Raw genomic sequence first — 25614 nt, 5'->3', positions numbered from 1 at the left:
GCACTGCAGTAAGCATCACAGACCATACATATACAACTACCATTGTTCAAAACTGCCTTTCAGTTTGTTGCCTACTACAGACCACCCTCCCATACTCAGGAACCACACTCGGCTTTCCTGGGAACAGTGGGGGATATGATGGTCTCCACAAACACCATTATATTGGGTGACATCAGATACATGAATATTGACTGGGGATACTACTCAAGCCGCAACAACCTCACCCTACAGTCACTACAATTTGTACATTCATATGCTATGGGACAACCAGTCACCACAGCCACAAGGGGGAATACATATTGGACCTGATCATCACCAACATGGGGACTCTATGTTACACAGCAGCAATATACCCCTCATTGGTAAGGTTGGAACATACATCTATCTCACTGGACATACATATACACTGCACACACCCATCCTGGGTAATCTTGGTGAACTTCTGATGATCCAACGTCTCACTTCACCAAAGCAAGGTGGTATCCTTCAGAGACCTTGAGACAGTGTGAAATATAGCTCTGACTGCTGAATCCTTTATATACACATTCTATGGACTCCTAGTGGACTGCATGGATTGTGCTACCCCAAATAACAACAAGACTCACTCCTCCAATGGCAGGGGACCTGTCTGGTAGACACCAGCCATTAATGAGCTGTACAATGTCAGGAGGAAGCTACTACATGATAGAGCACAATCCCAGATGGGGAAAGCATCTGTGATCTGTACTAGCAGACAGCTATGATCATTCTTGTACTTATCTAAGACCTTCTTCTCATGGACAATTGCACCAGACAAGTAGGACTATCACAAGGCCTTCATCAGTTAGGTCATGAACCTGGGTGGACACTCACTGATATGCTGTGAGTTACTGCATACTGACTACACTTACCCTGAAGCCACTGGCATAGCCAACATCCTGGCAAACAGGTTCAGTGCAGATGTCTCCTCCCATCCCCCCTAGGGAGCAACTATCCATCCCAACAGAGTGTAACCTCCCTGACACCACACAGTAAGAGGTGAGTGCTGCCCTCCCCAAAGCATACATTACAGCATCAATGTGACCAGTTGGTGTCCCGGCCTGCATCTCACACAAGCTTCATGACAGACGTAACCCTCACATTACATCACTGTGCAATATTGGAGTCACTACAAGATATGTACCCACGGAATGGCATACAGCAACAGTGTTCCCATCCCACATAGTTGGTGCCAGAACGGACCACAGACAATATTGCCCTATAAGCCTAACTATCCTGTTATGCAAAGCTATGGAGTGTATCGTCATGGGACTCTTACACATAGACATCAGGAAACTACAGACACTAGGTCCTACACATTTCAGCATTGTTGTGGGCAGATCTTGCCTCTTGAACATGTTTGTATTCTTTTGACAGTTAACAGGTCCATCAACATAGGGACAGTTGTACACGCAGCCTACCTGAAGCTTGCTAAACCCTTCCACACAATACCCACTGGGCCATTATGCATAGGCTCACCAGCATCGATATGGACACATATCTCACATGATGGATTGCTACCTGGATCAGGGATAGTACCCACATGGTCAGAATTGCAGGTACCATGTCTGACTATACACCAGCTACACGTGGCATCCCACACGGCTCGGTCCTGGGACCTCTCTTGTTCAGTATATATTTGTCTGACGTACAGGCTACCACAGGGGGAATATGGCTGACCTTGTTCACACTTGACTGCAAACTGGGTGCCATGATCACCTCTCAAGCTGCCACATGCATACTCCAACAGGGTCTCACAGAGATGGATGACTGGTGCCTGAGCCATGGCCTACAGCTAAATGCCATTAGTTGCATAGTCATCCCCTTTGGGAATAACAACATGCCCACACATTAACACATAGGTAGTACTCCATTACATATGGTAGGTGTTGTTAGGTGATTGGGGGCATGACTTGTTCGTACTGTCACCTGTGACACTCATGTTGCCACAGTGGTTGGACAGACCTTCTATATAAGCAACCTTATCCCATATGGTTTCACATCTAGATCAAGTGATGTCATTGTGTCCCTATACTAATAACAACCATGCTTGGTTACAATGCCACCTTTGGGGTGTACCTTACTCAACACCTGCAGCAACTGTACTGACCACAGATACCCAAGCAACAGCCACCCCTCAACAATACCCACGAATCACATATCTCACAAAATCAGTGTGCCTCACAGTCACAGCCCTTAACGCCAAACAACACACCAGATACACTTGTTATAGGGGACTCTATTGTCCGGCACACTGACATCCCACTTAACTGACTGAACAAGGAGAAGGTCACTGTAAGCTGACTGTCAGGTGGCAGGATCCACCACATAATGCAAGCACTCAGGTCACTCCAAAGCAGGTACAAGTATGACTCTGTCATTGTCCATGCAAGTGTGAATGACATGAGACGTACCTCCCTGGACTACAAGAAATGAGACATAGAGCAGCTCTCTGATCATGTAGCCCACGCTGGTATGACCCTGACCTTGGGTAGAATCTTGCCCTCACCAAGAATGATGCCAGAGTATAAAGACAACATGATAAGTTTCAACAACTGTCTACAGTATTGGTGTCATTCAATGGGGATCCAGTGTATGTCAACCTGGGATGACATGCCCGACAAGCCACGTTGCTTCGCTAGGGATGGCTTGCACCTGTCACCCTTAGGCTTTCCTATACTGGCCATGCCTCTTGCCACCCCCATAGTGCATTTTTTAGGTGAGGCTCAAAGGACAAACAGTCCTCCATAGACAACCCAAGGATACAAAATCTAAAGGTAATGCTACTCAATGCCAGATGTCTAAACCTCAAGATGCACCCACTTGAGGCTCTCCTCAGTATGGAGAATATCGATGTCTGTGCTGTAACAGAAACCTGGTTCAAGGCTCCTGAGAGCACCCCAGCACTACCAGGTTATAACTCATACCATGCGTTTCACATACAAAACTCGGACCAAAGCACAAAAGGAGGGGTAGTATCTATATTCATCAAAGATACCTACACCTCCAGGTTAGTGGCACTGCACGAAGCATCAGAAACCATCCATGTGCAACTAACAGCAGGCCAAACTGCCTTTCAGTTTGTAGCCTGCTACAGAACACCCTCCCTATTACAGGAACCCCACTTGGCATTCCTGAGAACACTGGAGAATAACAAGGTCTCTCCTAAAACTATGTTACTGGGTGACTTCGACTACCCAAACATTGACTGCAACAACTACTCATGCCCAAACACACTCACCCAACGGTTCCTTGAAGTTATAAACTGTAATGCAATGGAACAACTGGTCACCACTCCCACAAGAGGGAACAACATATTGGACCTGGTCATCACCAACATGGGGACTCTATGTTCCACACCAGAGGTAAACCCCTCATTGGTAAGATCAGACCATTAACAAATTTCCATGGACATCCATATCCCGTCCCCACCCCCAGCCAAGGAAATCACTGTATAGAATTTCTCAAATGCCAACTTTGCACTTCTCAAGACTGAGGTGGAATCCTTCATAACCCACGGGCCAGAGGATAATACAGGCCAGTCCGCAGAATCCTTTACAAATGCATTCTATGAGCACCTGCAGGAATGCATGGATCGTGCTATCCCAAATAAAATGAAGACTCACTCCTCCAAAAACAGGAGACCTGTTTGGTGGAGCCTGGCCATAAATAAGCTATACAACAGAAGGAGGAAGCTACTACATGACAGAGCAAAATCCCAAAAATGGAAGGCATCTCTGATCAGTATTAGCAAGAAACTTTGATACCTCATAAAATCATCAAAGGCCAGTTTCCAAATGGAAATTGCCCTAGACACTAAAGATAATCACAAGTACTTCTTTAGTTATGTCCATAATATGGGTGGAAACTCCCAGATATGCTCTGAATTGTTGCATAACAGTACAAAATATACCGAAACTACAGACAGCCAACATCCTGGCAGACAGATTCAGCACAACCCCCCCCCCTTCACCCACAAAGGAACAAATGCCTATCCCTACTGAATGTAACCTTCCTGACATCACAGATGCACAGGTGAAGGCTGCCCTCGCCAAAGCAAAAAACACAGCAGCTATGGGACCGGGCGGTGTCCCAGGCTGTGTCTTACACAAGCTCCAAGAAGAACTGAACCCTCACATTAAGTCACTGTTCAAACTTAGCCTTACTACAGGATATGTACCCGAATAATGGCGTACAGCTACAGTGGTTCCACTCCACAAAGGTGGTGCCACAACAGACCCTGGGAACTATCACCCCATAAGCCTGACTAGTCTGGTCTGTACAGCTATGGAGCGCATTATCAAGGAACTCATAAACAAAGACACTGGGAGCCTCCAGACACTGGACCCTACCCAATTCGGCTTTGTTAAGGGAATATCTTGCCTCTTAAACCTAGTTGATTTCTTTGAAACAGTTACCAAAGCTATGGATGAGGGCAAGGTAGTCCACACAGCCTACCTGGACCTCACAAAAATGTTCAACACAGTACCCCACTCGGAAATCATACATAAGCTTAACAGCTTAAATATCAACCCCTATATCACTAGATGGGTTGCAAACTGGCTCAGGGATAGAACCCACATGGTCAGAATCGTAGGTGCCATGTCCGAATACAAACCAGTTACAAGTGGCATCTTACAGGGCTCAGTTCTTGGACCTCTGTGGTTCGGTATATACTTTTCTGAGGTTCAGACTAACACGGTGGGATTATGGCTGACAAGGTTTGCAGATGACTGCAAACTGGGGGCCATAATTGACTCTCCAGCTGACACAAGCATCCTCCAGAAGGGTCTCTCAGAGATGGATGTTTGGTGCCAGAGCCAGAAGCTCGAGCTACATGCTAAAAAGTGCATAGTCATCCCCTTTGTAAACAACAAGGTGCACACAAATTACCACATAGGTGGTAATACATTAAGTACAGAAGTAGTAATTTGAGATTTGGGGACCAATGCAGATAGTAATCTCTCCTTTGATAATCACATTGCCAAAGTGGTTACAAAGACCTTCTATATATGCCACCTTATCATGTTAGGGTTTGCATCTACATCAAGAGAGGTCATTGTGCCCCTCTACTTGTCAGTCATCAGCCCCATACTTGAATACAATGGCCCTTTTGGGATGTACCTTACCCGACACCTGCAGCACCTGGAGAGACCCAAAAGTACCTCTCCAAGAGGATCATGGGCTACAAACAGATGTCATATGCAGCTCAACTAAGGAAACTCCAGCACTACTCAGTTGCTTACCACCTACTCAGAGGCTATCTATGCCTGACATACAAAGCCATGTCAAAGCCCGAATTAATGGACATGCTCCACCTCAAAAATCCAAGTCCCTTAGAGATACATGCTCCAGGGACTTAAACCTCAGCACAAGAATCAAAAGGACATGCTGGAGGGACAGATTCATTTCCCAGAGGCTCCCCTCATTCTGGAATAGAATCCCAATTCATATTAGACATAGCCCCTCGCTGACCCTCTTCAAGCCAAATCTGGACACATGGATGGGAAATTGCAAATTCACCCCTGGGATCTCTTCTGTGTCCCTGCTAGACAGAGGCACAGCAAACTAATCTTAAAGGGTACCTTCTGTGACCTAATTTAGAGAGGCACAGTAGACTAATCTAATAGGGAGATGGATGCCAAATACACTCTGGCTAGGCTTATAAATGCCATAGGGCAGATAGCCTAGTATCTACCTATGAACCTATGAACCTATAAGTTCCGCACCAAGCAGATGTAGGGATGCACACAGATGACCTGCACAGTTCAGATGCAGTAACTCCAGCTCTACTCAGTCGCTTACCACCTACACGGATATGATGTGTGCCTGTTGTTTGCAGTAATACCCCACCCAGAATTAATGGACATGCTCCATCCACCTCAGGATATCCAACTCCCTTGTAGCTACACACTCCAGGGACATATACCTCAGCACAGATGTTAATAGGACATGCTGGAGGGACAGATTCTTATCCAAGGACCTCCACTCACTCCAGATTGTGATCACAGTTTCACATAGGCAGGGCCACCCACTAACCACCTACAGGGGACATCTTGAGGGCTGTATGGGTGATCGTATGTTTACCCATGGGATATCTTCTGTGTCCCTTGCTACACAGAGGCACACTAGCCTAAATGTACATGGGATATCTTGTGTGACCTACTATTCACTGGCACAGTGTAGTACTCTGACAGGGCTGCAAAAGCCAAACACACTCTGGCTAGGCTTGTACATACCCTAGGGCAGATATCCTACTATTGGACTCTGAACCTATGCTTCTGCTTGGGATGCACAATATTTATTGCTAATACTGTTTGCAGGTCTTTATCATGTTTGCTATCCCAGTTTCTATGAACAACATAGGTATCTGTGGAACATGTTTGATCATGACAGGGTTCCACTATATTATATAACTGTCTGTTGTCTTGTAAGTGGGTGCACAGGGCAGATTGCTGGATAGTGAGAGGTTGCTGGGTTAACACATGCAACTGCCAGATATGTGTAGCCCACTGCTGTAGTCAGACATGGCCTAAGTGTGTGATCATGCCCAGTTCAGGCTTTCCATGTTTTGTTGGCTGACATATGTCTTATTTATTCAAGTGTGTGAGCATGCCCAGTGTGACCTTTCAGTATGTTGCAATCTGAAGTCCACTACATTTCTGGATGTGTGTGAACATGACCAATATTAACATTTGTACTGTGTGTGTTGGAAGTCAAGTTCTGTTCTTACTGCAGGACTCACCTTTGTGTCATAACTCAACAGGGATTATGCTGTGCCTGCAAGGTTTCCATGAGATACTTTGCATAGACATATCAACATCCCTTCATACTGGCTGAGCAGTGCAATGCTGTCATGGTTTAGTGGTTCAGTACTTTAACTATGGTGCACAGTATCCTGGGTTCAATGCCCATCACTGCTTTATATTTCCATACTGAGCAGACCAGACTGCTTAAGGGCCAGTTAAGCAAATATCAGCATGTTGGATTTTGTTCTGCTATGCCCTACTTAGACCAGGCTTGTCCGACATTGCTGTATATTCACCAGCTTTGCTGGACATTGCCCAATATTACTCAACACTGACCACAGTTGTACTAGTTGGTGTGTGTATTCTGTTTGCATATACTACATGGTGGTAAATGCTGTTTAGCACTACCTTAAATTGCTTGACACATGGCAATCATGCCTCAGGTAGTGCTGCAGGGCTGCCTATGTCGGATGCACATACTACACTCCCTGTACATGCTTGAAGCAGGTAGTGTCAACTTAGGCATCCCTTTTACTATATGTGTGAGTCAGAGAGAGGTATCATTTCCAGGGTTCCTACTGAGCCAGTGTATGTGCTATGCGTTGCCTCTTTGCCAAGGACAAAGCATACTTGGCACGCCTCCTTCTGCTTACTGGGGCAGGCTCAGGTTGTTCCTCCTCCGAGTCACGCTCTGCCTGTGATGACCTTGGCAATGATGGGGGGTTGTTTGGCCCAGGCCTATGCTGGTCCTTCTGCAGCTGTTTTCACAGGATCATATTATGTAGCATAGCACATACCATGACAATTTGGGTACATGTAGTTAGTGTGTACTGCAAGGCTCCACCAGATGTGTCCAGGCACTGGAACCATGACTTGAGCAGCCCAAACACACGCTCGATTACATTTTGCATTTGTGCGTGTGCCTCATTATGGCGTTCCTGTTCAGGTGTGTGTGCGTTTCTGATGGGTGTCATCAGCCACGGCTCCAGTGCATAGCCAGCATCCCCCACTAGGTGACCATGTGGGATGTCCCCATTGGCAAATGTCTGGTACAGCTGCGTCAGATGCCAGATATGGGAATCATGGTAGCTTCCAGGGCAGCCAGCACACACATTCAGTATTATGCCCTGGGCATCACACATGACCTGGCAGTTGATGGAGGGGAAGCCCTTGCTGTTGAAGTAGACCCTACCCCACTCTCCGGCTGGTGCTTTGATGCGTATGTGCGTGCAGTCTATTGCACCCACTACCTCAGGGTATTCTGATATTTGCTGGAAGATACGCATATTGCTGGCCAATACCTCACGGGAATTGGGGAAATATACATGATCACTGACATGTGCTGACATGGCATCCAGAAACGGGTGCAGTACCCTGGATGCTGATGCCTGTGATATCCCCATCATATCACCAGTTGGTCTCTGGAAGGTACCTGTTGCTAGTATTCGTAGGCCAACACATACCTTGGTTTCCACTGAATGGGTTCCCCTCTGTTGGTTCTGTGTGTGAGGCGTGGCCTGCACAGCTCAACAATTTGCTGCATGAGGTCTCTGTCCACTCTATAGCGCTCCACTATCTCCAGCTCATGTAGCCTCTGATAGGTTACCCTGGGCCTGTACACTCTTCTCCATCTCCTCACTGTGGGTTGGTTGGCAGCATCCCATTGTCACCACACTCAGCATGTTGCATATGTCACCTTATAACAGCAGTGGCAGCCCCTAACATTTCTTTGTCTCAGTAAAGCTTTTTCAGTTTTCACTTCTATTAGCTTACTGCAGTGTCTCTTGTGAGAAACATAATGGACTGTTGTGTGCAGAGTTTTAAGTGCTAGGCTGGGCTAGTGTACTGCCTGTGTAATTGCCTGATTCTGATTGTTTTCACCTGCTAGCTCTGCTAGTACTCCCTGGTAGCGGGGGAGCGCCGCGCACACAAGCGCAAACACGCGGACAGCAGCTAACACGCACGCACACATGCTTACATGGACTAAAACTTGCTTATTCGGGTTAAAACGTGCGCACACCAGTGCAAACACGCTTACAACTCTTTAAACAGCCTTATACATGCTTAATCCGGCTTAAACGCGTGTGCTCACGCTTACACGTGCGCACTCTGTCTTATTCGGGTTTACAGGTGTGCACACACACGCATACACATTGCAAGCATTTTTACAAGACAATTTAGTGATACCCACAGTGTGCACCTTCTATTTCTTGACTTTAGTTAGGATACCTGATGACACACCTCTTCCCGTGATGAGCAACTGACAGCTAACACATGCCACTCTGCTCCAATGAGCTTATCTTCTTTCATACATACTCCCTCCTGATGTCACCTATATCCTACTCTGTTACTCCCTTTATCCTAGTCTTACACTCCACTGACTGTGCTCATTTGCTATATAGACTTGGGATTCACTATCCTTACCCTCATTTGCATAGGATTGCCTACTAATGCTTGGTTACATCTCTTAGACTGGGTTCCCCCCTTAGCAACCCCTACTTGGTAGCCATGTTGTCTTCAGCCTGCCATTGCCTTGATTGTACATTACAAATACCCATAAAATCCACGTTTGTGGGTTTTAATTTTTATTTTTCTGTTTTTTTGAAGTGCAGCCCGTTCGTGCGAAGCTGCGCTATGCTTAAACATGGAATATCGGAAAAAAAAAATAAATTCATCTTTTTCATTTTGCATTGGGAAACATTGCCAATGGCCTTTTATTTCGCCATTGACATGCTTCCTCTACTGGATGCAACCTTTATTTGGAGCTGTCATGGCTCCGTTTTGCTATTTGCAGAACGGTACTCAGTTGTCAACTGAGTACATTTCTACAGATAACACTACTCTTACTCGGACAGGTTCGGGTTTCCTGAATCGCAAATCTACCTCATTTGCATGCCTTTTGGCTGCAATTGAGGTAATTTGCATGTCCCGGCCCTGTCCGTGTAAGAGCTCTCTTGCACGCCCCTACAGGCTGTTCCTGGATCACTCGTCGGACATGATGGCTGCATGGAGTCTTATTCTACTCTTAGACTCCATGCAAGCCATCGTGAATCCGGCCCATAGTTTGATTATTTTTATATGAATGCAAATTTGCCCATGTCACAAGTGATAATTCAATAAAGGTGTTTAAAAAGAAAAACAAGTGACAGAAGTGCCTAGGCTCATATGAAAGCACATAGCTGTATGAAAAAAATGTTGTGGGCAGTATGTGTTTTTCTTGAACGGTTACCCAAATGTCATAAGTTGTTTATACAAACTTACACAATTTGTATTTACTGTGGTTACTGTGACTTAAAATATCCAGTTTAAAACCACAAATTGAAAGAATGCATCCATTGTGAAGGGTACATTGTGTTGAATATGTTGTTATTTAGTATTCTAGTAGTTTTCTAGTGTCACATCTTATGAGTACAATCTCAATGAGTTAAAAGCAAATACTTACACAATAAGGCATATGAGTAAGCAAAACCTAAGGAAACATATGCAAACAGTGGCAACAGTTCAAAGATATCTTGACATAGTGACTTTATATGATACCAAAATGGAAAATCAATATAAGATGGCAGTATGGAAAGAAAGGGGAGAAATTATCTAATGCATCAATAGAATCTTGGTCAGCTGAAAATGTGAAGTTGTTTTTCAGCTGGAGAATTTTAGTCCTGGACACTGCTCTTCTGTCTTGGGCAATTTGGAAATTAAGCAATGGAATTTAAGCTCAGTCCCTTATGGTCTACACATGAAAATTCATGTGACGTGTAAGGAGATGAGTGTGTGTATGCTGAAAGACAAGAGAGGAAACTAAAGCATACTACAATAGCAGCATTGAATATTTCGGTTTTAAGATGAGTTTGTCAATGAAGGAGATTAATCATTTAGATGTTCTCCTAACACAAACAATGAAAGTAATGTTGATATATAAGAAGCAGGCTAAAACAAATACCTGTTTGCAACACAGTAGAATGCATCCTGGCCACATCAATAGGAATGTGGTCAAATGGTAATTGAGTAGCTTAATTGAGCTTATTACGAGCAATGCGGGCATTGTATAATCTCGAACTACTAGTCACTATTTTGAAAACAATGAAATTTGTGTTGCAGATAATTTAAAATGAAAGGGAACTACGTACTCCACAATGACTGAAAAATATGAAAAAGCTCTGTTGTCATGTATGATCTGTGAACTGTGTTTATGTAAACCGTAATACTTTGCAACTCTAAAGTGGTACTATAATGTAAGCTACTTATATTGGTCTGTATATGCAGTACATTTGCAGCGTTTGTCTCTAACATGAAGGAAGTTATTAAAGCCTTAGCAAAGGTTACGTCAGATACTAATGAATACAAATGGCTGTCAGCACCTCTCTGCAGGTACTTGACATGAAAGCAAGTGTGCATCTACTGAACAATATTTAGCTAACTTAAGCAAGTAGCTGCAAAACAACAGCATATATTTTCCATAAGTTCAACATACATTGTCTTGAAAACCAGCACACCTAAAAATGAGAGATTATGATTCCAGTGCCAAAATTGTGGTCTTTAAGAGGCATGTGATAACAGAGAACTGGTCCGCTTCTAAATCTTGAAAGCTCATAATCTTGAAATTTAAAATACTGAGTCCAAAATCTTGAAAGTTCAAAATACTGGAAACTCAAAATACTGAATTTGATAATATTGAAAAAACAGAATACACTAACACTTACAATATTCCAGCACAACTGCATAAAAAAACATATTACTCTTTTCCAACTATTAGCAGTGGGGAGCTACGCCCCTCACACCCCCTTCTACTTAAATGTATCAACTACGAGACTTCACACGACAGAAGAAAATGGCAAACATACTATTACATGCCTCATGACTGCCTGTTGTAACCTTAGTCATGTTCCCTTTTTATTTGCTATACAACAACATAACTTATCTCAGTGTAGTAAAGTGCGATCTTGGAGTTGATATATTTAAGTAGCAGGAGGTGTGGTGGGGGGGGGGCACAGCCCCATACTGCTAATAGAATAACCTAATATGCTTTGTCTTTTATTTGTTTCTCTATGTACTTCTGGTGGTGTATAGTAAGTGTTAGCATCCTGTAGTTTTTTTCGATATTATGAAATTCAGTATTTTGAGTTTTCAGTATTTTGAACTTTCAAGATTTTGGACTCGGTATTTTGAATTTCAAGATTATGAGCTTTCAAGATTTAGAAGCAGACCCGAGAGAACTGGCTCTTAGAATTGGGCAGAATTTGATTTGTACATCTTACTGGACACTCTCAAAACTTATTGGACATGATTACTAAAATCTGATAAAGAGAGTTTCAGCTTCAGCAGGTACTTCACGGGATGTCTAGACAGGCATATTTAATCACTGGACATTCACCACAGACAAAATACTAAGGTCCCACATGGCTACTTGAAGCACATATTGAGCTTGTGGCTGGAATCTGATGTGAGTGGTGTAGGAAACATTTTAGATATCTTAACAGTAGACAGGCTTAAGAGCAACTACATAATCATTTAAAAATGTGCCTTTCAACATGTTGTACAAACCTCTGAATAACAAGTAGCCTTAGTAGAATGTTTGTTATTGTTTTAAAATACAAATCTGTTGTCAGATCTGCATGCAGGAAGGACTGCTACCAAGTTCTCAGATAAGTATTCCTATGCCTGTGACTAAGCAAAAATTATTTGTACTAATTTATTTTAAATATTTTAATAAAGCACACACACCAAAATATTTTACAGCTTTTGTCAATGACATTATTTCAGTAGAATCAACAAAAAGAATCAGACAATCAGCTGTTAAGCAACCATTATATGAAGGTTGACCAATGGAATGTGATCAGGTAAACAGACTGCCTCTAGAAATGTAGTATCTGCCTTTTGCCATTGTGCTATTATTAGATATATTAACTGTACAATATTTGTAGATGAACAGGAATTACAAAGACTGTTAGATTCAAGAAACATAACTGCTTTAGATAGAGTTGAATATGTGTCCAATCCTAAAACTCTAGCAAACAGAAAAATGATCTTATTACAAATACAAAGTATTCCATACAAAGTGCTCCCTTCGCTAGCTTTAATACCTTTCTTAAAATATTATCTGACACTTGGAAAATGCCTTCCCATTTCAGTGAGTTGTAGAAAATGTTAGGGGGACCAAAACCAGATGTCTTGACAAAGATACACTGTCCTGACAAAGACAAAGTAATGACATTGAAATATTGAAATGGTGGTACGGTTCAAATGTGTACTCTCAAACAGATGAGTTTATGCAGTACGAAAAGCTACACTTTAATTTTTTTTTTTGCACATGCAAAACAATTTGAATTTTATACGTAAGGATGTGTGTTATGTTTTGGTCATGTGAGTTGACTGTATACTGTTACTATATATTACTACTGCTGTTGTTTACTATGAAGAGCTTCTATAGTTTATTGCTGGTTTACTATTAGATGTGTGATTGGAAGAATTCTAAATCTGAAAATAACTTGACCAGAAAGTTGCAAGACGAGAATGATGAGTACCACATGACCAAACACCTGGACCTGCCCCCTTCTTGAAGTATGTTAGCACTTATTCCTGTGTCTGCGCAGGCCTGGAGATTTGATGTTCGACGTTATTCATTCATGTGGTCCTCATCATTCTTGTCTTGGAACCTTCTGGTCACATTATATTCAGATTCAAAATTCATCTGATGCCACATCTTATAGTAAATGTATGCTAAAATTTGTATTTGTCATGTGGAGCTTTTCTCCCTGGGCATTCCCAGAAAATAGATTCTCATGCCTAATCAGTCGATCATGGTTAACAAATGCAAAATAAAAATAATATAAATGTGGGTGGAAGATATATCTGAAATTGAGTCTGATCAAAACACTCCAGTGAGCATAGGGTGAGTACATACAGAGACGCACACAGGAAAGAGCTTAGAGTTAAGGATAACCTCCCTAAAATACCATCAGTCAAGGTATGGAGAAAAGACAGTAGAGAGAATGCTGAAGATGATCCAATAGTTATCAGAAAAGGATACTGATGTAGAAACCCAGAAGGAGGTAGATGATGAGGAAGCAAGAGGAAGTTAGTTGGATAGATCCTTAAAAGAAAACCAAAGGGGCACACAAGCAGGAATCTAATGATAGGAAAACTAGAAGCAGAAATAAGCTGGAGAAAGAAAACCAAAAAGAACCTCAGGTCAAAGTTAATCCCATGAACTGCTTTTTCCCAGAAGAGAAGTTTGGTGTAGAAAAGAAAGCATTAGCTGTCTTTGAAGGAGAGGAAGTGACATCCTCCATCTCACATCAGGACAGAGCAAGAACATAGCAAAAACTGAAAGGTAGACCTACTTCATACTTGTGTTTTGATGATAAAAATTACTTGCTTTATACTGTGACTAAAATCAGAGAGAGGAGTGTTAATATGCTAGTAACTGGTAACAAAAGAGTCTAGTTTCCCTCAAAGGGGGACATTTAGGCATACATTAAACAAAGGCTAGGTTTTACTATCCAGACATTATGAATAAAATAAAAAATTCCATGTAGCTTGCCCAAAATACTAGGAAACAACATCTAAATGAGTGTTTAGGAATCCTTGCATCCTCATAACTATAGGGGCTTTCTTTGCATTTTTTATTGAATGATTTGTCTATGCAACCTTTTTATCCTTTGCCTACTTATAACAGAAGACCCTTTTCAGAAAATACTTTAATAATATGATAGGATATTATACAGACAGTTGAAAAGCTGTAATGTGCACTGTTAGAGAACAAAGGGGAAGAGCATAGGAAGGACAACAGAGAGTGTTTCAGGGAAATGAAAAAATGCTTGAGTTATTGCCATTCCAAATAGCACATTTTTGGCAATGTAATAAGTTAATTTTAAAATGATACACAGAGGAAATAAAAATTACAAAGTAATAAAAACTGGAAAAAGAAAATTGAAAAAAATGTATCTTATTAATATGTTGAAGAACCCGCGGCGGTGGTGCTGCGGTAGCGTTGTCGCCTCACAGTAGATGCTGTCTGGATCGACTCTCAGCTAGAGTGTCTTGTGCGTGGAGATATGCATGAATGGGCATACCTTTGTTGAAGGTTGTGCGTCAGGGCTGGTAACTCGGCATGTAAAAATCAACTACCATTCATTAGTGGACCGGAGTTCTGCTGTGGCGACCCCTAACCGGGAAAAGCTGAAAGAAACAAACAAACATTAATGTGTTGAAGACCTGAAAAGAAAATAATATATGCATTGAATGTTTGCTGAAGTAATTAAACACCACCCCAGATCTCTTCCTGAAGTAAAGATAGGAGAAAAATTGTCAGTAATCCAGGATCAGGATGTTAAGCAGCTAATAATCAGTGTGATGGGCATTTTCTCAGAACTGTTTAGCAGAACTAATTTAGCACAACATGGTGCTGAAACTATTCCTGGTGAAAAGTTAATCTAAAGCTTTGCTGAGTGCCATAATTCCAACAGCAAGAAGTAAGGGAAGAAATACATAAATTCTTAAGCTGGGGGACACAGATAAATCTGAGGGGACTGTAGCATTTTACTGTGTGCATATTATTATTCTGGCCAAGATTAAGTGCAGTGTGTAGTGACTTCAGAAAACTGAATAATTTATCGAAATGTGATTTTTAACTCTTGACTACAGAAACTAACAGAAAAGTTGGACAAGACTAGATTTCCTACCATGTTGGACATCTCTTAAGGCTATTAGCAAATCTCATTTATCACTGACAACTAAGTAGAACATATCTATGACCGCACCTGATTACCCGTTGTAATATAATGTTATGCCTTTTTGCCTTGATGGTGCACCGGTAATGTCTGATACTCTTATAAATACGATTCTTAGATATCATACTAGCAATGCAGCAATGTAGCTGGATGACTTGGTATTTTCTGATGTCTGTTAAAGTCAGCTGTCTGTATCCGAAGCTCTTCTAGAATCCTTAAGATAAACTTGATTAACAGCCAACACAGCCAAATGTAAATTGTGTAAATCCGAAGACCATTATTTGGGTATGAAATACAGCAAAAGAAAAAAAAAAGACGGATATTTATAGGCCACACATTCCTGGCCCTTATCTTTCACCAAAAGACAAGTCAGGCATTCAAGAAATTAAATGGTATATTGTCCTCTGAAAACATCTAGCTAGGCGCAGACTTCTTTACAGTGTACATGGATGCTTCCGATGTAGGTTTAGGAAATGTTTTGATACAAGTTTTTGAAGGGAAGGAACACCTAATTTGTTATTTCAGCTGTAAGTTAAATAATGCTGAGTGGAGACATTCCGTGACTAAGTGAGAATATTTGGCTACTAAATTGGTGTTACCTACCCTTAAGGAGTATTTCTTTCGTTGACCATTTTATCAGTTAAGGACCATGTTTGTCAGATGGGCATTGTCACTATAGCCCTTTCATTTAAAAATAGTACACCATCCAGACTAACAACATCTGAATGTAAGGGCCTGCGCCACATCAGCAGGTGATAAGATCAATAGTTCTCTTCTGACAGGGATCAAGTAATATAGTAGCTGATTTACTATTTGAACTAAAGCAAGAGCAGTGGGTAAAGTAAGAATGCCCTTTACAAGCAGTAAACAGGATGTCATGTGGCAGTGCAGCCATCTGTATTTTATCTCATCTGATCTCAGTAGGCATGATGCATATACTTCCATCTTACCCAAAAGGAATTTCTTGGGTGGAGTCCGTAGCATCTTCAGGTAGACAAAGTTGACTTAAGCAGAATGGAGCTGCTAATCAGCAAAAAGAAGTTGGAAGGATGTTGTGCCTGTGGAATTTGCCTTGGCAGGTCAGAAACTATTGAGAGTCTCCCATATTTGTAGGATTGCTACTACTTGCCATGCAGATACTAAAGAAAGATACTGTTGAGATTTGAACATTTTGAGGCCAGCTTTGAAAGACTTCTTTTCTAAAGTGTATTGCATGGAAACGAAGCAGTACTAAATTGTTATTTTCCAGAGTCAGACTGCATTTTATTTAAGTTATCATTTTATATTTTGAAAAGAAATGAAGATTAATAGTTTTCACGAGAATAATGTTGAACTTAAATATAACCGTATGTTTGTGTGTGAATCTCGCTCTCTTTATACATACACACGCACACACACACACACACACACACACACACACATACACACACACACACACACACATATATATATATATATATATATATATATATATATATATATATATGTGTGTGTGTGTGTGTGTGTGTGTATCCATTAAAAAGGAACCATTACTTTTTGTCAATGAATATTATTGATAGTGCTCAGCTAATTGCAAGAATGCCATCACTTGGGGGCATGCTCATGAACATACACAAGAGTAGATGCTCTAAATGAGTATTCTTCACTCTACCTGGGAATTTAATAGCTAATTTTAAGATTTTAGCTCATTTACATGCTCCATTATACTATATACCTGCTATCAATACAGTACTCTAAAACTATATTGCCAATTATCTAATACTTTGCCTTTTGTTTTTCAGCAGTTGTCTCTTACCAAGCAGATTGAATGGCATATCAAGAAATCATGGCTACTAAGATGAAAGCCAGAATGACCACAACAAACTCAAATAATGAGAAAGACTTATGCTCATTTCAGATCTCTTCTCAATAAGCCATATGATCACAAACACATGATAACCAGTGGACATGAAGCTAAGAGAGAAGTTTCACCAATCCAACAACAAATGGAACAGCATAAGCAGCTGGTGAAATGCAAAAACATCATTAATTCCCAATCTCAACAATTGGAACAGTTAATAGACCCTCACAGAAAACTGAAAAGTGGATGACTTTGAAAACCATATTAGGAAGAAAAACCTAAGGATTATGGTATTACTGAAGAGAATAGAGAAAGATGACCCAGTGAGAGGATACAGAAAACAACTTGCCATGTTAACCAAAAAGGAAACAGCTGTAAGCTATAGTAATAATCTATAGGATATACACCCAAACAATAACCAGTCTTCTCAGACATTTCATTATAAAATTCCACAACAATGTAGATCAGAGAGAAGCACTGAGACTGGTGAGAGAGCTGTGATCCAAGTAGGCATGTTATATGTTTTGCACATGACTACAGCATAACATTATTTAATGAAAGGAAACGTTTCATACAGGTGCTAAAACTATTTAAAGATTTCGGTTTTATTGCACAACTGTATCTTGCTACCATACTATCTGTGCAGAAAGTAACACATAAACTAATACCACACTACCTCAAAGAAGTCAAGTCCTACCAAATCAAAAAAACTAAGCAGTAATGATCACCAGGGTGCTGAGCACATGCAAACCCAAACACAAAAAGGCAGCATACCATGCACTCAAACCTTGTGGATCATCACCAGGCAATATCAAAAAACTTAAAGTATTAATGGTATTAATGACAACATTGGGAAGCTATTCTTATTTATGATTCACCCCATCCACCCTTACTGCACACCAGCTCCATGTTGTTCCAGGCTCACAAAACATGACTCCTGGGACGTCTTAAGTAGCTATTGAGCAGCTGTTGTATATGAATGATCTTTACAGACATACCCATAGAACAATGTATAGTAGAGGCAACAGGTACTGAAACACGGGATAGTTTTGTCTCAAGATGATCAACCATATTAAATCAAGAGACATTGGGATTATTTCATGGAATGCATGAGGACTCAATGATAGGGTAAAGATGACATGTGTGCTGTACAGGATTCAGCTGCAGGAATTTCAAGTAGCATTGTTACAAAAAATGAACTAAGAACGTCAGCAATTCAGCAAAAGCTCGTCTGCTGGAAGGGGTAGTATGGTGTCACATTGAGGGGAATCTGAAAAAGGGATAGTAACCCTTTTTAGTCACTCACTAGGTTGGGCAAAAATTCATCATATATTACATAGAACAGGTAGATAGGCATCACTAAAGGTCTGTACAGACTGTGGCTACCTTTTTTGGACCAGCTATGGAAGATCTTAAACTCTTCCATATCTTTCATAGCTTAGTCAACCCTGGGACATCATCCAATCCCCATTATATTGGGAGGAGACTATAACACAGTGATCAACCACTGGAATGATAAAGCTCCAACTGGAAGACCCAGAGTGACCAAATATATAAATATCTTACACTGATCATGAAAAGAATTACATTTGATAGATATTTGGAGGGTATTAAACTCATCACCTCCACAGCACATGTATTGTTTTGCAGACAGAGACTACAAGTAGACTAGACTTTTTCCTGATTAATAACCCAGTAGTAGTTAGCGTCACTCAAGCCGATATAACTCCTGATGTCTTCTCAGACCATAATAGGGTAAATATTGACATTTCTGGCAGCCTTTGGACACATACGGGGTACAGATGTAGACTAGACCCTCTCAGTAAAATAACTTTAGAACATACTAGACATTCGTCTGGCAGGCCCAGGCATCATCAACATTAACATGGAATCTAAGTGAGAAGCCTTTAAGTTTAAACCAATGAAATTCATTAAGGACCTAGGTAAAAAGAAATGGATGAACAATGAGCAAAATTGCAACACATCCAAGAACACCTATCTTAGGTGACAGGCACATACACCACAAGCTTTTGTAATATAGGATTATATAATGAGATGATGATCTTAAAAACTAAAAGGTCAGAGAGAAAAATAATCACCCGAAAGCATGAAAATCAAGAAAACATCACCCTGAAGCATGAAAATCAAGAAAACATCACCCTGAAGCATGAAAATCAAGAAAACATCACCCTGAAGCATGAAAATCAAGAAAATGTCACCCTGAAGCATGAAAATCAAGAAAACATCACCGTGAAGCATGAAAATCAAGAAATTTTTCTAAGCAAACATCTGTTAGCACACAGAATTGTAGGTCTCTGACTAGGAAAATGAAAGCAACAGTGATCATCAGCTTGAAGGGAGAGGATGGTAAAGATTACTTCATTGCGAAAGATATAAATCAGACCATGCCAACATATTATCAAACCCTATATACTGAACAGGTGGAAAGCCTCAATAGAATATAACAAACTTAAGGATAAGATCAAGTTTCAAAAAGTTTGCTGCACAGCTGGAGGCTTTAAATAAATCTATAACTTTAGAATAAATTCAACAAGAAATAAACCACATACAGTGAGGCAAATCACCATGACGAGATGGTCTTCCAGTTTACTTATATTAATCCCTGTGCAGAAACTAGCAATGATAGTGTTACAATTATATGAGGACAGTATGACAAGAACAAAGTTACCATGATCTTCAGAACAGCCTTCGTACTAACTTTCCTTAAAGCAAGGAAAGAAGCCACTCTTATTCAAAACTAAGACCCTATATACGTAAAAGCATCTGAAACTAAGGTTCGGGCCAAATGTCTTACAACAAAGCTATGCATATGTATTGCAACATTAATCAGTCCAGAGTAGCAGGGTTTTATTTGTCATAGAGAGGGTATCCCTACTTTACTGCACCTGTTTTATTATGTGCGCTAAATCTGGCAAATAAAAAAATACACCAGTAGCAGCCATATTTATTGACTTCATCAAAGTATTTGATATAATGCTATGGGATTTTATATTGAATATCTTAAAAGAGTTTTGGTTACATAGCTAATTCACAGACTAGTGCAAACTGTTCTGTGCTGATTATATGATCCAAGTATGTGTTTCTGTGAAGTAATGGAATTATTTATCATATTCTGTCATACCTATTCTTTGATACATGCCATCATTTCATAGGCCACAGTCCATTTTCAGCATTCTTATATGTGCCACTTCCAAAGTAAAGATAAAGTAAACAATGCTGGCATTGCCACTCTTTACATCAGCACATCAACAAGAGAAGAAATGCTCAGTCAATCACTTGATAAACAAATATGTCTTAAAACATGTAACTGGATGTTACACTTGCATTTTCTTCTTATAATTCTTTAATTTTTGTAGACCCACCCCGGGATTCAATAACACCTACACTAAGTGTACACTAAGTGCACCATACTGAGTGAACAGACAACACAGACATAACTCAGATCTTCTTCCTCATAATTTTAGTCTTCCTACTGATGTTCTGGTTCTATGTCATAATATCGAAGTGTCAAAACTTTGAATGTTAGAACATCGAACCAGAAACCTCAAAGAGTGACAATATCGAAGCCGCGGAACATCGGATTCTTTCCCAGGGAAAGAATTTGGTGGGCTGTTTCTGCGGCTTTGCTATTTCCTCCACTTTAGTCAGGTCTTCCTCCCACTGTGACACAGAACTGTCTGAAATCAGTCAGCATTACTGAATTTTTGGAATAGAAACTTCTATAAATTCAATTTTAGAAAACAAAAGATATGAGTATTCTCATCAACACCACTAAAATAGTGATACGATCTTGGAGTTGGTATATTTAAGTAGGGAGGGTGTGGGGGATGTGGGGGCAAAGCCCCCCACCTTAGAAATACTTTGTAGTGTTTGTGTGTTTCGTGTTTTGTACTGGAACAGTGATTTTTTTTCCCTTGGAAAAAAATCTCTGTTCTCAGTCTTCGGGGTTTTCAGCTTTCGTGGTTTTGGGTTCGATGTTATAACATTTGAAGTTTTGATACTTCGATGTTATAATATAGACCTGATATTCTTGCGGCTTTAAATGTCAGCAGGGATTCATAAAGGTTACTGCGAAGTGTAGATTACATAAACACTTAATGCAATCTTTCTGAGTAACTAGAAATCACAAAAAATGTGATAAGAATGTTCTTGAATACATACCGTGTACTCTTAGCATACACTTAGTGTACACTTACTGTAGGATTTATTGAATTCTAATACCAGTGCATCCAATGACTGTATTTACATATATGCAAAACTAATAATTTCAACATCAAATTAATAAAGATTATAAGTGAAGCAGATGACATAAAGTGCAGTTTTATAGGACAGAGCCATACCTGTGCCATGCCAACAAATGAATATAAAGGCTTCCTAATTATAGGTCACACAGTCAAAAGTGATAAATATAATAATGTGCACCTTTAACTGTTGTGTATCTAACTAGGTCTGGTACTGCACTACTAACATATAAGTGCAATTACTAGCTGGTTTCATAATTAGGAAGGCTCTGCAGCAAGCTGTGAGCATACATGAAAAGTCAGTAACATCCTTGATAACAAATATGATCTCCATGCATTGCCTGTGAAATTCATGCACTTTCTGTTTAAGTTTGTGCTTAAATTACGAATAAGGAGGTAAATGGCAAATAAATCAGGATTTTTTCTTTCCCTCAGGCCTAGCTTCTCCCATCTGGTCCATTTGTTTTGGCAGAAAGGGAGCTTGGTATTCCTGGACTAGGATAGAGAACTACAGCCCATTCATTCCTGCCCAAGAATCCATAGCGGTGCTCTGTACCTCATCGAGAGTTGAGTGGTAGAGATAGAGCCAAGTCTGAAAGTCCTGAGGGGTGGACTAGCCTCTCTTCTTGGGAGCATCCCCCCAGCCTACTCCTCCAAGACAGCAATCATGGAATCCAAAGGGGAAGTTTCTCTCCATATGTCAGAAAACAGAAATGCAGTAATTGGAGGGTAGTTTTGCCAGCTTGACTCTCCTCTCATTGAGCACCTCCCTCCCTTTATGATGGGCAAGCAAGTAATATTTAATTGCTGCCATCCTCCCCAGCCAATTCTTATAAGCTCCAAAGCCACTAAATAAGCTTAAGTGACCTGTGGCTTAGGTCTTCCTCCCACTGTGACACAGAACTGTCTGAAATCAGTCAGCATCACTGAATTTTTGGAATAGAAACTTCTATAAATTACATTTTAGAAAACAAAAGATACGAGTATTCTCATCAACACCACTGAAGTAGCAAATGATAGTCAAGGGCCTTTATAAATACTATTCACTTGGGGTATAAAAATCACATTGTGAAATGACACAAAACATTAATGAAACAAAAGCAACCCTTTTAATGGGGCAATGCAAATACATTGTTCACATGAGAAAGTACAGTCTGTTTTTCAATAATAATCCAAACACACAGAATAATTCTAGGTTAAACAAAATTTGGAAGATATTCACTGGACTTTTAAAAACATCAGGCTTTAACTACAAAAGTAACTAGTTAGAAAGGAAAAAATATATAATAAGAAAGCATTCCATTAGCACATTGGTAAATTAATGGAAATAAATTAAGAATTCACCACCCTAACAGTAACCAACAGAAAGGCTTTCATTAAACCTAAAAAAATCTCTAATATTCAGGCAGATGTGATTTGTAAAAAATCTAGGAAATGTTTAATATATGAGGATAAATGTAAGTCAAGCATTCAGTATACTACCATAGACATAGATAGCGCTGTACCAGAAATGCAAACAGTATGACCATGACAGCACTAAACAAATATGAAAACCGATATTTTTCATGGGCTCTGATAATATTCTTAGCAGCTTCTTGCACATAGCCACATCCATCCTATTTAACTATCACTGATACTGTTTATCAAACTTCTAACAATGGGTCACATCCCAGAACTTCGGCAGCAAGCTGCAGCAGTGTCAATAAACAAGGTGCATGGTGGTTGAACTCGGACCCTGAAAAGTATGGACACAGGTGAGACCGTTTTTTAAAATGTATCTATATGAGTAATGTAAAGCACTAAATTGCAAATCAGACTGAATTATAATGTAAATAATGCAAAAGGGTAGTGCAGGTTTTTCTTCTTCTTGACTGACACTAGCATGACTTTTTTAAAGTTAGATTATGTTGTTTAAATTTTGGAACATTTCTGGATGAGGTTACTTCTGCATTTAATGATGGCAGGGCAAAAGTTTGGCATGGCAGAAAGATCTCTGCTTTATAGCCCCAGCATTCAGGTTTTGATCCCCACTTCTTGTTAGTATCTATTTTAAGTCCTTATGTTCTGCTTGTGTCTGTGTGCTTCTTTTCTCTGAGCACTTTAGTTTGTTCCTAAAAGCATGAGTCTGAATGGAAACACTAACGTTTTATATATTAATGTGTTATATTTACCTTGCCACTGTGGTCACGACCATGGCTGAAAAGGGTCTATGTACCACTCTCCTTAACTTTTAACAAATGATAAAATGAAGTAGTACACATAGTACACTACAAGCAGATTACCTGGTGTGGCTAATGTTTTATATATATATATATATATATATATATATATATATATATATATATATATATATATATATATTTAGATATGTTCACATTATTCTGCGCGTTAAAGAGTAGCTAAGTATAGCAGAGTATGTCAAGCCCAATTGGCTGAACTTTGAACCTGTTTATATTATTAGTAGCATATTGTAGGGCTATATAATAAGTTTCTTGGATTTTAGGATCTTTTCCTTATCTCACTGTAGTAACAAATCTATATACTTCTTAAAGTAGATAACTGCCAGCTTGACAATATAGTTACATCACCATGATCTGCAAGGTATAGCACAGAGTTAGTCAAACATTAGCAATACAGTTACATCACCCACAGGTGTGAGAGCTCTATAAAAAGATTTAGATAACGTAAACTTAGAGTTTTGATTGCATTTACAAATGCAGCTTTATCAAATTTCTGAGGAATGAAACTGAATTTCATCACACAGTTCAGAGAAAACTACTGAATATGATTACTGTATTAAGGACTTAATAGTAATGAATTGTAAACTTAACTTTTTTTTAATTAAACACCTTTATTGAATTGTTACATATGCAAATTAACCTTTATACACAAGTAATTAAATGGAATTAAATTAACATTAACAAAGATTATTCTTCACATATATTGCTATACATCATATAACCTAAGCAACATTATATGAATTATTCAATTCCTGCCCCTTTCTAAACAAGAAGCATCCTTATTAAATCATCACTTCAGCATAAGCAATCATAAATTGATAGAAATTAAAATGAACCACACTGACACACTCCTAGTTGCAAGCATTTTAAATCATGAACCATACTGACACACTCCCAGTGGCTACCAGGGTCAGAATGAACTATCACACAGTGTATATCACAAGCATAGTTATTAAACTCCTATCTACCTCATTAAATTGTCCATTCATAAAACACAACACTTCTTTTCTCAGTTTAATAACTATGCATCTACTTCAATTACAGCACTTTCAAGGATTGCTGTTAAAAAAAATCTAGTAAGAAAATAAGTCTTATTCAAAAAGATATGAAATGTTGTCATTCTTCCCTGTGGCATAGACGTTCCTAATGGGTTATCTCTGTCTTGCCTTCAAAGCAATTTTGGAGCCAATAAAAAGTCAATATCCTTAGCATGTAATACATGGTTCTAACTCTAGCCTCTATAATCCCATGCCTAAAATTAACAATAATAAAGTTAAAAATTAATAGTTATATTGCACAATGATACTATGATGGTATGTTGTGCAGGGGAGCTGTACATCTTATTTTGATTTAATTTATAATTCTTCCTTCCTTTTTTCTCCTTCCATCATTCCTTTCTGATTATGAATAAATATAGCTACTGTACATTATTACTGTTATCAGAATATATGCCAAATGAGATTTGTTTTTATCTTTGCAGAATTACATTACCCAGTTTTGGGAAAACATCTCCCCTTAATCCTTATGTACTAGCAATGATTAGACCACACCCTTTTTTGTTAGACAGTAAAGGGAAGACATATTATTTTCTGAGAAACATCCAAGCCCATGTGTAAGTATAAACTGCCTTTGGATTTCTCATGAAATGGTCCGTTATCTGCCACTTGAACAACTTAAGACTTTTAATGTCAGTTGATAAATACGTTCCTGACCTGGACTTCACTGCATAGTCAAGTACAGAGTTGTGCTAATGCATGCTGTGTATAAATGGGTTAC

The sequence above is a fragment of the Protopterus annectens genome, chromosome 5.part0, assembly GCF_019279795.1.
Source record: "Protopterus annectens isolate FY-2018-M chromosome 5.part0, PAN1.0, whole genome shotgun sequence".
NCBI classification, from domain to species: domain Eukaryota; kingdom Metazoa; phylum Chordata; order Ceratodontiformes; family Protopteridae; genus Protopterus; species Protopterus annectens.
Note: the sequence above shows the minus strand (reverse complement) of the source record.